The sequence below is a fragment of the Dendrobates tinctorius genome, unplaced genomic scaffold, assembly GCF_039654945.1.
Source record: "Dendrobates tinctorius isolate UK_male_01 unplaced genomic scaffold, ASM3965494v1 ptg000075l, whole genome shotgun sequence".
NCBI lineage: Eukaryota > Metazoa > Chordata > Amphibia > Anura > Dendrobatidae > Dendrobates > Dendrobates tinctorius.
The window spans coordinates 24051634-24065391 of NW_027361743.1; positions in this window are offsets into that span (position 1 = coordinate 24051634).

The following is a 13758-nucleotide window of genomic DNA, read 5'->3' on the forward strand; positions in this document are numbered from 1 at the left end:
AGCGCCGGTATTTTCCAGCGCGGTCTATGCCCCGGAAGTCTTCACATGCAGGACACACTTCCGGGACATAGACCGCGCTGGAAAATACCGGCGCTTGCGCAGTAGCAATTTTATGCTTCACCCACAGTTGGGCAAAGCATACTGCGCAGGCCCCGGGGGCCTTTACATTGCGCAAGCGCGGAAATCAACGGCGTCTATGGTATTCATGTGAAGCAAGCCAAGGAGGTGGGGGGGAGAAGACCACTAAGCCACATCCACCGGACCGCGGCGATTTGCATGCATCACCAACAAGCTAAAAAAGGTATTTATGCCTCAAAGGTGTGGGGTCGGGGGGAGTCAAAAGCCTGAATAGAATCCTTATGGGACGCACAATTTAGTGATATCTTTACATGATATCACTAAATATGGGTGACAGATTCCCTTTAAGTTCATGTCATAGCTATTGCCCACAAGGTACTACAAATGCACCCGGCTCTTGCTGACTGCGACACTAATAATGATGACGTGTGGTGACCATGGATTAATTCGTCTACAAAAGGAGTTTTATTTTAGAATGATCCAATTAAATAATTTTCAATAAAAATACCTTTTCCAGATGTTTGTATGGATTCTGTTTTTTTTTTTCCCCTATATTTTGCACTTTGCATACACTGCAGAATTATTACGGAAGAGTATTATGACCGTATCATCACGTTCATGAAGATTTTTGGACTCTGGTGCTCTATAAATGTGACTGCTTCTTGGATGAATCGGTTCGGGTGAGGCCTAAGGATACAACACTCTATCAAGTTGATAGTCGCCCCGATCAGTCACCTTGTCGACGGTGGGACGGCTTTTATGCTATGTTTGATCAAATACAGTATTACCAAGTACTCGGAATTATTTATATGCACTTTTGCTTTTTATTTAATTACAGCAGGGTTTTTCTCATTTTGTCTTTTGTGGGTTTTGTATACTTTTATGGCCAATGTGAATACGTGTTTATGTGCTGCATGTATACCAACTCAAACCAAGCTCCCATTTTTGTTTTCTTTTTTTTTCTTTTAACTCTATCAAGTTGTGTAGAATTATTGGGCAGCTTGTTTTCCTCAGAAATTGGGCCAAAAAAATAGTTTTGTTTTTACTTTGAAATTGTTAGAATATTGGGGGGTGATCACAACCATCAAAAGTTTTGTTGCAAATGGGTACCTAGATAGGGGGGAAAAAAACATGTTGAGAAAGGGAGCCACCCATTAACTGCCAAAGATGGGACAAGAATCAAATGTAAAGTGACTAGAAAGCCATTATCCTCCAGTGCTGTCATATTCCAGAACTTCAGCCTTCCTGGAGGCAAAGAAGTACAAAATGCTCAGACATGGCCGCGGTAAGGAAGGCTGGACCTGACCACCACTGACCAAGAAACAGGAGGGGAAATATCAAGGTACAGACAAGAAGGGTATGTGCACATGTTGCGGATTTTGATGCGTTTCCGGCCGCCCGGAATTGCCTCAAATCCGCAGTGCGTTGTGCACATAATGTAAATGAATGGGAAAAGCAAAAAACGCTGTGCACATGCTGAAAATTCTGCGTGGAAACGCAGCGGTTTATTTTCCGCAGCATGTAAATTCTTTTTGCAGATCCACAGCTGCGGTTTCCATTCTGGCACATAGAGATCTCTTGACCTCGAGAGATCTGTCTCTCGATCTCGCTCTCTGTCTCTCGGTCTGCCTCAACTCTGCAGGAAAACTGCAAGCGTTTTCCGCCAAGAGGTGTCTCTTGACAGACCATATGGATGTACCTGTGGCTAGATCAGTAGCGGGCATAGACCTTCTCTTCCAGTAATGAAGAGGTGGGAACTGCTATGGGCTGGAATTATTTACGATGAGATAGTTGGACCTTTTTCAAGTTGAAGATGGACTCAAAATCAATCTTTCAAGAAAACCATGTTGATGGATTTTTTTTTTTTTTTTTTTTTTTTAATGCTGTGCAATGCTCCATCGCAACATCGAAGTCTCCACTGCTCGACTGCCAGTAAAGGCCTTAAAGATAAAAGAATAATTATCATGTCCCTTTCTCGCCCGACCTAAACCTTATGGAGAACTTGTGGCCATTAAACAGGAGACTTGCGGTGAAGGCAAACAGTTGCCTCTCTTTCCGTGTCTGGGAGGCTGGGTTGTTGGTGCCCAAAAAGTTGATTAATGGCAGGGTTAGAGACTGACAGACTTAATGGATGGAAGACTTATGATGGTTATTGATAACAAGGGGGGGGCTCTGATTTTTTTTTTTTCCTCACTGTAACAGATGGAAATTGGGGAAAATTTACATTTTAATTTTACTGCTTAATTCTGCATATTAACAATTGACCAATAATTCCACACACTAATAATTTTGCACACAGATATTCTCCCTAAAAAAAAACAAAAAAACCCTCACTTTTACTTTTCTTAACACCTTTACTCCCAAGGGTGGTTTGCATGTTAATGACAGGGCCAATTTAAAAAAAAAATTCTTACCATTGTCCCTTTATGAAGTATTAACTCTAGAACGCGTGCATGGACACTGGTGATTCTGAGAATGCTTTCTCGTGACATATTGTACTTTATGATAACGGTTTTAACTTACTTGATATGACGTGTTTATTTGACAAAAATGGAAATTTGGCGAAAATTTCACAATTTTCAAGCTTTCAATTTTTATACTCTTAAATAAGTCATCGCACAAAATAGTTAAATATTTCCCACATGTCTATTTTAGAGCAGCACAGTTTTGGAACCAAAATATTTTTGTTAGGAAGTTATATGGATTAAAAATTAACCATTGATTTCTAGTTTTTTCAACTAATTTTTTTTTTTTTTTTGGACCACATCACATTTGAAGTCACTTTTTTGGGGTCTATATGACAGAAAATACCCAAAAGTGACACCATTCTAAAAACTGCACCCCTCAAGGTGCTCAAAACCACATTCAAGAAGTTTATTAACCCTTCAGGTGCTTCACAGCAGCTAAAGAAACGTGGAAGGAAAAAATGAACATTCAACTTTAGTCGCAAAAATAATTTTTAGCAACTATATTTTTTTTTTTTTATTTTCACAAGTGTAAAAGGAGAAAATGGACCACTAAAGTTGTTGGGCAATTTCTCCTGAGTACGTTGATACCCCATATGGGGGGGAAAACTACTGTTTGGTGCACGGCAGGGCTCGGAAGAGAAGGAGAACCTTTTGACTTTTTGAATGCAAAATTGGCTGGAATTGAGAGCGGATGCCATGTATCGTTTGGAGAACCCTCAATGTGCCTAAACACTGGAAAACCCGGACAAGTGACCCCATTTTGGAAACTAGACCCTTAAAGGAACTTATCTAGCTGTGTGGTGAGCACTTTGAACCCCCCAGGTGCTTCACAGAAGTTTAGAACGTAAAGCCGTAAAAATAAAAAAATCATTTTTTTTCCAGCAAAATGATCTTTTAGCAACAATTTTTTTTTCACAAGGGTAACAGGAGAAAATGGTCTGCTAAAGTTGTTGTGCAATTTCTCCTGAATACACCTATACCCCATATTTGGGGGAAAACCACTGCTTAGGTGCATTGCAGAGCTTGGAATGGAATGAGTGACGTTTTCGATTGCAGGCTTTGATGGAATGGTCTGTGGGCGTCATCTTGCGTTTGAAGAGCCCCTGATGTACCTAGACAGTTTAAATCCCCCACAAGTGACCACATTTTGGAAACTACACCCCTGAAGGAATTTAACTAGAGGCATAGTTTTATAGTAATGATCATAATGATTTTGGTTTTGCTGGTGTATGAATTTATAATGTGGTGTTATTTGTAAGATGTGCGGGGTACAAGTGTGTTGTGTCAACAGGGTATAAACTAACTTTATTAATTTGTGGACATGTGGTACTCTTTGAAACAATCCTTAATGCAAAGGCCAGGTTTCTCGGCAGGTTTCACAATGGTAAGTTGTCCTTTCAGATTCCCCTCTTGGAACATACTCTGCACCGTTTTTGTGATCGTCCTTTCCGCGCTGTTTGGGGAACCTGCCCTGGGAAATGTTGACCTGGGACAATACGGGCACCATCAGATTTAGACGTACTGGGCCCCTACCTCCCTGAGTGCCAAACATTAGGGCCTTGATGACTACCTCCTGAAACTGAAGGAAGGTCCCCGTATTGCCTGCAGATGGGAACGGCACAAAAGCATTGTACAGTGCCATACTTTGGCTTCTCGCATGGCACTGCATGGTTGGAGGACCTGATCTGAGAGATCTACACTCCCCATGTACCGATTGTAATCCAAGATACAATCTGGCTTTGGAACTTGTGCTGTGGACCCACAAACCGTGACAAGGGTGCTGTTGTCACGGTGTATGGTGGTCAAGATAAGGACATCCCTTTTGTCCTTATACTTGACCACCAGCATGTTGTCGCTGCATTTGCCCCAACTAGCGGCTTGGAGAGGCCTCGCTGATTTTTTTTTTTTTTTGCATGATGCCACATGCATCTGTACCTCTAGCTGAGAGGGCCTTGAAGAATGGGATGCTGGTGTAAAAGTTATCAATGTAGAGGTGATAACCCTTAACCAGCAGTGGGTGCAGCAATTCCCACACAATTCTCCCACTTACCCCTAGGACAGGGGGGCATTCAGGGGAGGTAATCTGGGTGTCCTCCCCCTCGTAGACCCTAAATCTGTGGGTGTACCCTGAGGTATTCTTGCACAGTTTGTACAGCTTTATTCCATACCTGGACCTCTTACTGGGCAGGTATTGATAAGAGCGCTGCGGACACAGGAATAGCACGAATGCTCTGCGCAGGACGCCACACACACAAAGCGCTAAAAATTCATTGGGGGGGGTAATGAAACGGGTGGACGGGGACTGGGAAAAGGGACGCCGGCTACGCTGCTTTGCTACGTCTAAAACTACACTGTACTGACTACTAATTTTTTTTTTTTTTCTAAAAAAAAAAAAAAAAATTGGGACGTCGCTTAGACTGCGACGTCTGCTACGCTAACTAGCTAAACAAAGAAAAATTCCCGTGGCGCAGTCTCTGACAGCAGCAATACCGAGAGTGCTGTGGACACAGGAAGAGCAAGAATGGTCTGCGCAGGGCGCCGCGCACAGGAAAAAAGCGCAAAAAAGTGATAAAAATTCAATTGGAAGAGGGAGGGAAGGGGGAGGTGGGATACTGGAACAGGGATGGGGGATTGGGAAAGGTGGGGGAGGAACTGCTGCACACAGCAGGCAGATCACAGGAGGATTTTAATGGAGCAGCAGCACTTGGAGGCAGGAGGTCGCAGGGCCAATCGCACTGGCCACCAATGGATTCTTTCAAGTGACACCGAGGGGCTTGGTGAACCCCTCTGCACGCCAAATCTGAGGTAAAGATGGCGTGCAGGGCGATGATCCCTATTTTAGATTAACCCCTTTTGGCTCTGATTGCCTGAACAATAGCTTCTAGCCAATCAGCGCCATAGGGGTTAATCAGGTGAGGTGACATGGCGATCACCTCACCCACTGTGACAGCTGTGATTGGTGCTGTGTCACCAGCACAGATCACAGCCTGTCACATGCTTTTTTTTTTTTTTTTTTTTTTTTACAGCTTTATAGGTAACATTGCTGTGATTGGCTGGTGAGAGTTCACCAGCCAATCACAGCGATCACTGACAAGAGGGGACGGGTTAGCCCCCCGTGGTGACGTGCCGGGATGGTCTGCTTTCAGGAGGAGCAGCCATCCTAACCGGATCACCGCGTGATGCAGGGCGGTTACTGGAAATGGCAGTGCCGTACTAGTACTGTGGTTTGCCGAGACACAGTTCTCGCAGAGCAGTACTAGTACGGCACATGTCGGGAAGGGGTTAAACTTTATATTTTTTTGTAGCATTTTTAAAAACCTACTCTAAGTATCAGAAATGCTCACTTTCTATGAGACCCGACCACTGGGAGGCGCTCATAGCAATCTGGCAATGGCAACCACAATTATTCGTCTTGTAAATTATGTTGTAAAAATGAGAAATGTTTAAGGGTACGTGCACACGTTGCGGATTTGTGTGCGGATTCTGCAAAATCCGCAGGTCAAAATACCCACGTTTTTACTGCAGATGTCTAGTGGATTTGGCATGTGTTTTTACACCTGCGGATTCCTATAATGGAATGGGTGTAAAAACGCTGCGGAAACCGCACAAAGAATTGACATGCTGTGGAAAATCGCATTTCCGCTTGGATTTTTCTGCAGCACGGCACAGCGGTTTTTTTTTTTCTCCTTCGTCTCATTGGGGGACACAGAGACTGTGGGGTGTGTGCTTCTGCCGTCTGGAGGCCGACACTAAGTGTACAAAAAAAGAGTTAGCTCCTCCTCCGCCGCATACACCCTCGCCCCTAGGCCGGGCGTAACTCAGTTTTTGCTTAGTGTCTGATGGAGGCACACGCAGTCTGGAGCTCCAGACTAGATTTTTTTTTTTCCCTTTTTTTCTATGAAGATAAGACAGGGGCGACGGATCCTATAGAGAGGATCCGATCTCCCCAAATCATCAACGGGCGACCACGTGTGAGTAACCCTCCACGTGTCCTCTCCCGCACCGAGGGACACATCTGGGACTTTTTGCCAGACAACTATTTTTTAAAAGAGGGGCAACGCGTCCTGATAAGAGGATTCGGTTTCCCCATAACTTCATCAGGCGAGCACGTGTGAGCAGAACCAGGGGTCAGCCTCCACGTTGTTCCTCTCCTACAACAACAATGTATGGAGGCCCCTTCCACCCCTTGGTAGTGAGTCCAGGGGCTGATTTGGAGGCGCAGGTGAGCCGATCTAGTTTGTGGATGTGGCGAGTACAGGGGGAAGAAACCGGTACCAGAAGTCCCCCCCCCCCCCCCCCCCCCCCTGCCGGGGATGGAGCCCACGGCGGATGGCCCTGCTCACCTTTAATATTTGGGGGATCCGCTCCTGGAGCGCACCGCAAGTTTGCCCCGGTGAGTAACGGTAGCCAGAGTGGCGTTGCACCCGGATGCCGCACACCGCGTGTACCGGAGTGCGGCCGGAAGCCCGCCGGCGGCCGCGGCCCCGCTGCAGGAGGAGGTCCGTGAGTATCGCGCGAGGCCGCGCGCCGACTTCCGGTGGTAGCCGGAAGTCCCGCCCACTGACGTCGGGGAGACACGCTGTATAGGAGCAGGAGGCCTGGAGGTCAAGGGGTGGAAAACGGTGGGCGCACAGGTCCCGGAGAGGAGACTTCCGCCCTACCACCTCGCGTCCACGCATCCGGAGCTTCCCGGGGTACTTCAAACAGGAGTGGGACCCTGCCGGTGGGTGAGTGTAACTCCGTTTGGAGAACCGCGCTGGTTGTCAGGGAAGGGGTTACCCTCCTCCTCCTTCTACCCTGCCTTCAGCCTGTGCAAGTATGTCTGCCAAAGGGAAAGCTCACTCTTTCCTTTACGCGGTTTGCGTGTCCTGTGGGGTCAGGCTGCCAAAGGCACAGGCGGGTAAATATTGTGAAGCCTGCGAGTCGGAGCGCGCCCAGGAGCCCCCCACTGTTTCTGAACCCAGGGGTCAGGACCCCCCGGAATGGGCGGTGTCCTTATCGCATTCTATGCTGTCCCTTACAAGGGCAATTGAATCCCTTCAAGGCCCGGGCAGGAACAAGGATGGTGGTCTGCCAGCGGAAGAGAGCTCGTCCTCGTCTCAGGACCCTCCAACCATTAGAGGTCGCTCCAGTACCAGGCAAGCTCATATCAAAAGGGCTCGTTCCCCGTCGGCCGGGCCCTCCGGGGCTTCGGCGGCGGGTATTAGGGCATCCCGTTCCCCGTCGCTGAGCTCAGGGAGCGATCAGGATGAAGGAGAGGAGGAGGAGGCCTGGAATCTAGAAAGCCTGGGGTTCCAGGACTCGGTGGACAGTCTCATTGAGGCAGTCAACCAGACATTAGAGATCGAGGACGATGTGCCCACAGCCTCAGGTCACAAGGTCTCTTTCAAGAAATCCAGGCGACCACATAGAAGGTTTGCCACGCATCCGGAGTTTGAGGAGCTAGTCCAGAAACATAGAGAACACCCGGATAAGCGTTTTGCAATGCAAAAAGCGCTGCAAGCAAAGTATCCGTTTCCTCCTGAGCTCCATAAGGGTTGGGTAGAGTCGCCAGTAGTGGACCCACCGGTATCACGTTTAGCATCAAGATCGCTATTGTCGATACCCAGTGTTTCTTCTATAAAGGACCCAACTGATCGCCTCATGGACGGGCTTGCCCGCTCGGTATATGAGGCAGCAGGGTCGGCTCTGGCCCCCTCCTTTGCGGCAACTTGGGTGGCTAAAGCCATGGTTTCGTGGGGGGGCGCTCTGTATAAGGCCCTCCAAGACAGGGATCTGCCCGCGGAGGTCTTGGAGGTGGCAAATCAGATATCAGGAGCGAGTGATTATCTTGTCAGCGCCTCACTGGACGCGGCCGAGTGTTTGGCTGTGGCGGCAGCGAATGCGATCGCCATTAGGCGTGCATTATGGCTGAGGCTGTGGAAAGCGGATTCTATCTCTAAAAAATCCTTAACCTCATTGCCTTTTCAGGGCAATCGGCTGTTCGGTGAGAAGCTGGATAGGCTTATCTCAGAAGCCACAGGGGGGAGAAGTAGTTTCCTCCCGCAGCAGAGAAGTTGCCCGGCATTCAGGCAAACGCAGAGGCGTTTTCGACCCTTTCGTAGCCCCTGGGGGGGGACTTCGGCCAGGGCATACTCCTCCGCAAACGATGGCCAGAGTAGGGAAAAGCAAGCCTCTTACAGGGCCAATCCGCTGGGTAGAGGCCGAGGCCGTTTGCCCAGAGCGAGGGGGGCCAGGTCCCAAAAACCTCCAGCTAAATGACTGGAGGCGCTCCGTACCTACGGACGACAGAGTGGGCGGACGCCTACTAGGGTTCAGCCACGTTTGGGTCGCAGTGACACGCGACACTTGGGTGGCAGAACTAATATCGTCCGGGTACAAGATAGTTTGTCGGACGGCCACCACAGCGATTCTTCCGTTCCCGACTTTCCAAGACAGATTCGCAGGCGGAGAGTTTGTTACAGGCTATAATGACGCTACAGCGCAAAGGGGTCATCGCCCCAGTGCCGCAGGGCGAAGAGTCGCAGGGGTTTTACTCCAATCTGTTTTCGGTCCCCAAAAAAGACGGGACTGTGAGGCCAGTACTGGATCTAAAGATCCTGAACAGATTCATCAGGGTCAGGCGATTCCGGATGGAGTCCCTCCGCTCGGTCATTGCAGCCATGGATCCAGGGGAATTCCTGGCCTCGATCGATGTGCAGGATGCATATCTGCATATTCCGATATTTCCCCCACACCAGAGGTTCCTGCGATTTGCGATCGGAGGACGTCATTTCCAATTTGTGGCTCTGCCCTTCGGCTTAGCCACTGCCCCCAGAGTCTTTACAAAGATAATGGCGGTGGTTATGGCCATCCTGCATGCACGGGGCATAACGGTGTTACCTTACCTGGACGACCTTTTGGTAAAGGGGCCGTCGTTTCAGGAGTGCCAGGACAATGTCAGTATCACTCTGGATACCCTGGCCCGTCTGGGCTGGTTGATCAATCGGAGCAAGTCGTCCTTGGTTCCAGCCCAAAGAATCGTGTTCCTAGGCATGATTTTCGACACCTCCCGGGGGCTGGTGATCCTCCCTCAGGACAAGGCGCAAAAAATCAAGCAAGGGGTACGGAACCTTCTACAGCCGGGCACCAGATCCATCCGGTACGGCATGAGTGTGTTGGGCAGAATGGTGGCGGCGATGGAAGCAATCCCGTTTGCCCAGTTCCATCTCCGTCCGCTTCAGCATGCGCTCTTGACAGCATGGGACCGGAGGCTGCTGTCTCTCAGTCATCGGTGCAAGTTGTCTCCGCTGGTACGAGGTTCACTCCGGTGGTGGACTCGCGACTCGTCTCTGGTCCAGGGGAAACCCTTTCCCCCGGAACAATGGTTGGTGGTGACGACCGATGCAAGCCTGCAAGGTTGGGGAGCAGTTTTCCAGAGTCACATAGCCCAGGGGCGGTGGTCCGTTCAGGAGATAGTTCTCCCGATCAACATTCTGGAGATACGGGCAATACGATTGGCCCTGCAACATTTCCAGTGTTTCCTGAGACACCGGCCGGTGCGCATCCAGTCGGACAATGCTACAGCAGTAGCATATGTCAACCATCAAGGGGGCACGCGCAGCCAGGCAGCCATGCGCGAGGTCGGACTGGTACTGCGTTGGGCAGAGAAAAACCGCGTGGTAATTTCAGCGGTGCACATTCCAGGAGTCGAAAACTGGGCGGCAGATTTTCTCAGCCGACAGGGGGTCGTGGCAGGGGAATGGTCCCTGCACCCCGAGATCTTTCAGCAGATCTGCCAACGGTGGGGGACACCAGACGTGGACCTTATGGCATCCAGAGAGAATGCCAAAGTACAAAGGTTTGTCGCTCAATCCCTCGATCCGCAGGCAATCGCAGCAGACGCTCTGGTGCTCCCGTGGAGCCAGTTTCGTCTCCCGTACTTGTTCCCCCCGCTGCCGCTGTTTCCAAGAGTTATCAGGAAAATAAGGAGAGAGAAGGTTCCAGCAATTCTGCTGGCCCCAGACTGGCCCCGGCGGGCCTGGTATGCAGATCTGGTCCAACTAGTGGTGGACGTACCCTGGCGTCTTCCAGATCGGCCGGACTTACTGTCCCAGGGGCCGATCTGCCATCCGAACTTAGGGGCCCTGTGTTTGACGGCGTGGCCATTGAATCTTGGCTGTTAACACAGGCAGGATTCAGGCGCGATGTGGCGGCCACGATGGTGAGTGCCCGAAAGCCTTCCTCGGCGAGAGTATATCATCGAACTTGGGAAGTTTTTTTCCATTGGTGTAGGGATCGTGAAGTGGCTCCTCTGGTTTTTTCGATCCCCAACGTACTGGCTTTTCTACAGGCAGGGCTGGACGCAGGGTTGGCTCCGAGTTCGCTCAGAACGCAAATCTCGGCCCTGTCGGTGCTTTTCCAACGAAAAGTCGCTTCCGTCTGGCAGGTTAGGACGTTTATGCAAGGGGTCGCACATTTAGTACCCCCCTATAAGGCGCCGACGGAATCATGGGACCTGAACTTGGTGCTCAGGGCCCTTCAGGAGGCTCCTTTCGAACCATTGCAAGAGGTCTCCTTGCCTTACCTGTCCAGAAAGGTCGTTTTTCTAGTAGCTATAACGTCTATTAGGCGGGTTTCGGAATTGGCGGCCTTATCTTGTAAACCGCCGTTCCTGACCTTTTATAAAGATAAGGTAGTTTTAAGGCCAGCTCCTCCCTTCTTGCCGAAGGTTGTGTCTGCATTTCATATCAACGAAGACATTGTCTTACCCTCGTTTTGCCCGGCACCGGTGCACAGGGTAGAGAAGGCTTTGCACACCCTGGATCTGGTAAGAGCTCTTAGAAGGTATGTGACAAGGACAGCGCCATTCCGCCAGACAGACTCTCTATTCGTGGTTCCAGAGGGGCGGCGGAAGGGGCTCGCTGCGTCCAGAGCGACTTTGGCCAGATGGGTTCGCCTGACGGTCCAAGAAGCTTATCAAATCAGTGGCACGCCGGTTCCGGCAGGGATCAAGGCTCACTCGGCACGGGCAGTGGGTGCCTCATGGGCACTGCGACACCAGGCTTCAGCGGAGCAGGTATGCAAAGCAGCTACCTGGTCCAGTTTGCATACGTTTGTCAAACATTATAACGTACATACCCAGGCATCCTCGGATGCAAGCCTGGGAAGAAAGATTCTCCAGGCAGCAGTTGCGCACCTCTAATCAGGGGCGCAAATTAGCATGGATTGGGTGAGCTAAGATCCCGCCCAGAGGACTGCTTTAGAACGTCCCACAGTCTCTGTGTCCCCCAATGAGACGAAGGAGAAACATGGATTTTTGTGAGTACTCACCGTAAAATCCGTTTCTCCGAGACGCTCATTGGGGGACACAGCACCCACCCTATCAGCCAGTTGGCATTTACTTATTTTGAGTTATACAAATCCTTGTACAAGGTTTAGGGTGGCCCCCTTTTTCAGACATATAGTTTCTTGCCTGAGTTTAAGGCGCGTTCTCCTACTGCTTATGCACTAAACTGAGTTACGCCCGGCCTAGGGGCGAGGGTGTATGCGGCGGAGGAGGAGCTAACTCTTTTTTTGTACACTTAGTGTCGGCCTCCAGACGGCAGAAGCACACACCCCACAGTCTCTGTGTCCCCCAATGAGCGTCTCGGAGAAAAGGATTTTACGGTGAGTACTCACAAAAATCCATGTTTTCTCTCCATAGGGAAAATTGCGAAATTTTCTAAAATTTTTTTTTTGCCAAATTTCCAATATTTTCACAAAGAAACAATGAAAATATCGTCCTATATGTGCTACCAACATAAAGTACAATGTGTCATGAAAAAACAGTCTCAGAATCACTGGGATCCATTGAAGCGTTCCAGAGTTATTACCACATAAAGTGACAGTGGTCAGAATTGTAAAATTTGGCCTGGTCAGGAAGATAAAAACAGGCTGGGGTTTGAAGGGTTTATATCTACTAACTATATATACGTTATATATATATATATATTTATTTATGTGGACAGAACCCTGTAAGTAATGGCATTTATAAAAAATAAAATGCTAAGGATCCACGTGTATGCATTTTCGTTTGTGCCCACTAGAAGGCAGTGTTGGTTTACTGAAATTAGGTTTTTTTTTTTCTTTTTTTGTTAATACACTATGACATCTGCGATGGTTGTGTTTTCTATTAGATGTTATCGTTTATGTTTTTGTTACTCTTTTCTTGCATATATCCATATAGGTGAGATGTTGGGTTGTCCTATGCATTTGGCCATTTAATCTACCTCCTATTAATGCATAGAACGGTGAAATGTCAGCTACATTTTGTGGCTATAATTATTCCTGTTTTCTTCCTTCCCAGTCTCCACTTTGCTCTATTGATTGTTCAGATGTTCTGGATACTATTGAAGAGAAATAGTGCAATTTTGCATTATCCAGTGTAGGTATATCAATTTAAAAATAATGCACTCACCAGATGGAGCTTGTAATAAGCATGGAGGATTTGCTGCTGCAGGAACCACAGATCCACGAGGGACCGACGTAGAAAATGCAGGATAGGAGAAAAAGTGGTCAGGCAATCCGCGCTGCAAATCAATATGAACAATTATTATTACCGTGGTCTTTATTCGACGCGTTTCGAAGTTTCACAGAACTCCTTCCTCAGGAAAAAACCACATGCAAGTATCATGAACAGGTTATTGCTTGAACACATGGTAGACACTTAATAGACAAAATATATATAAATTTCTGTTATAAAATTATCTTTATTAACAATCAACGGAAAAAAATTATTAAAAGAAAATTTAAAAAGAAAGGGACAAGAACCTCCAAAAACGGGGGAAAAAGAAGAAATACCTTACAGGGAGAACATCCTCTCAAGAGAGCCACCAAGAAACCACACAAACAATGCCAAATCCAACAACATGTATAGAGAAACAAAATTATACCGTGAAATTTCTGAATAAAATAATCTTTCAAATGACATTTTGAATTAATATACAAGTCATTTTATAAAGCAAGTATAATAATTTTATAACAGAAATTTATATATATTTTGTCTGTGACCTGTTAGACGCCGAGCACCTTAATGACAAGTGTGCTGTTTTTTCTATTTAAGAACCTGTTCATGATACTTGCATGTGGTTTTTTTCCTGAGGAAGGAGTTCTGTGAAACTTCGAAACGCGTCGAATAAAGACCACTGTAATAATAGTTTATAGTGATTCGCAGCACGGATTGTCTGACCAC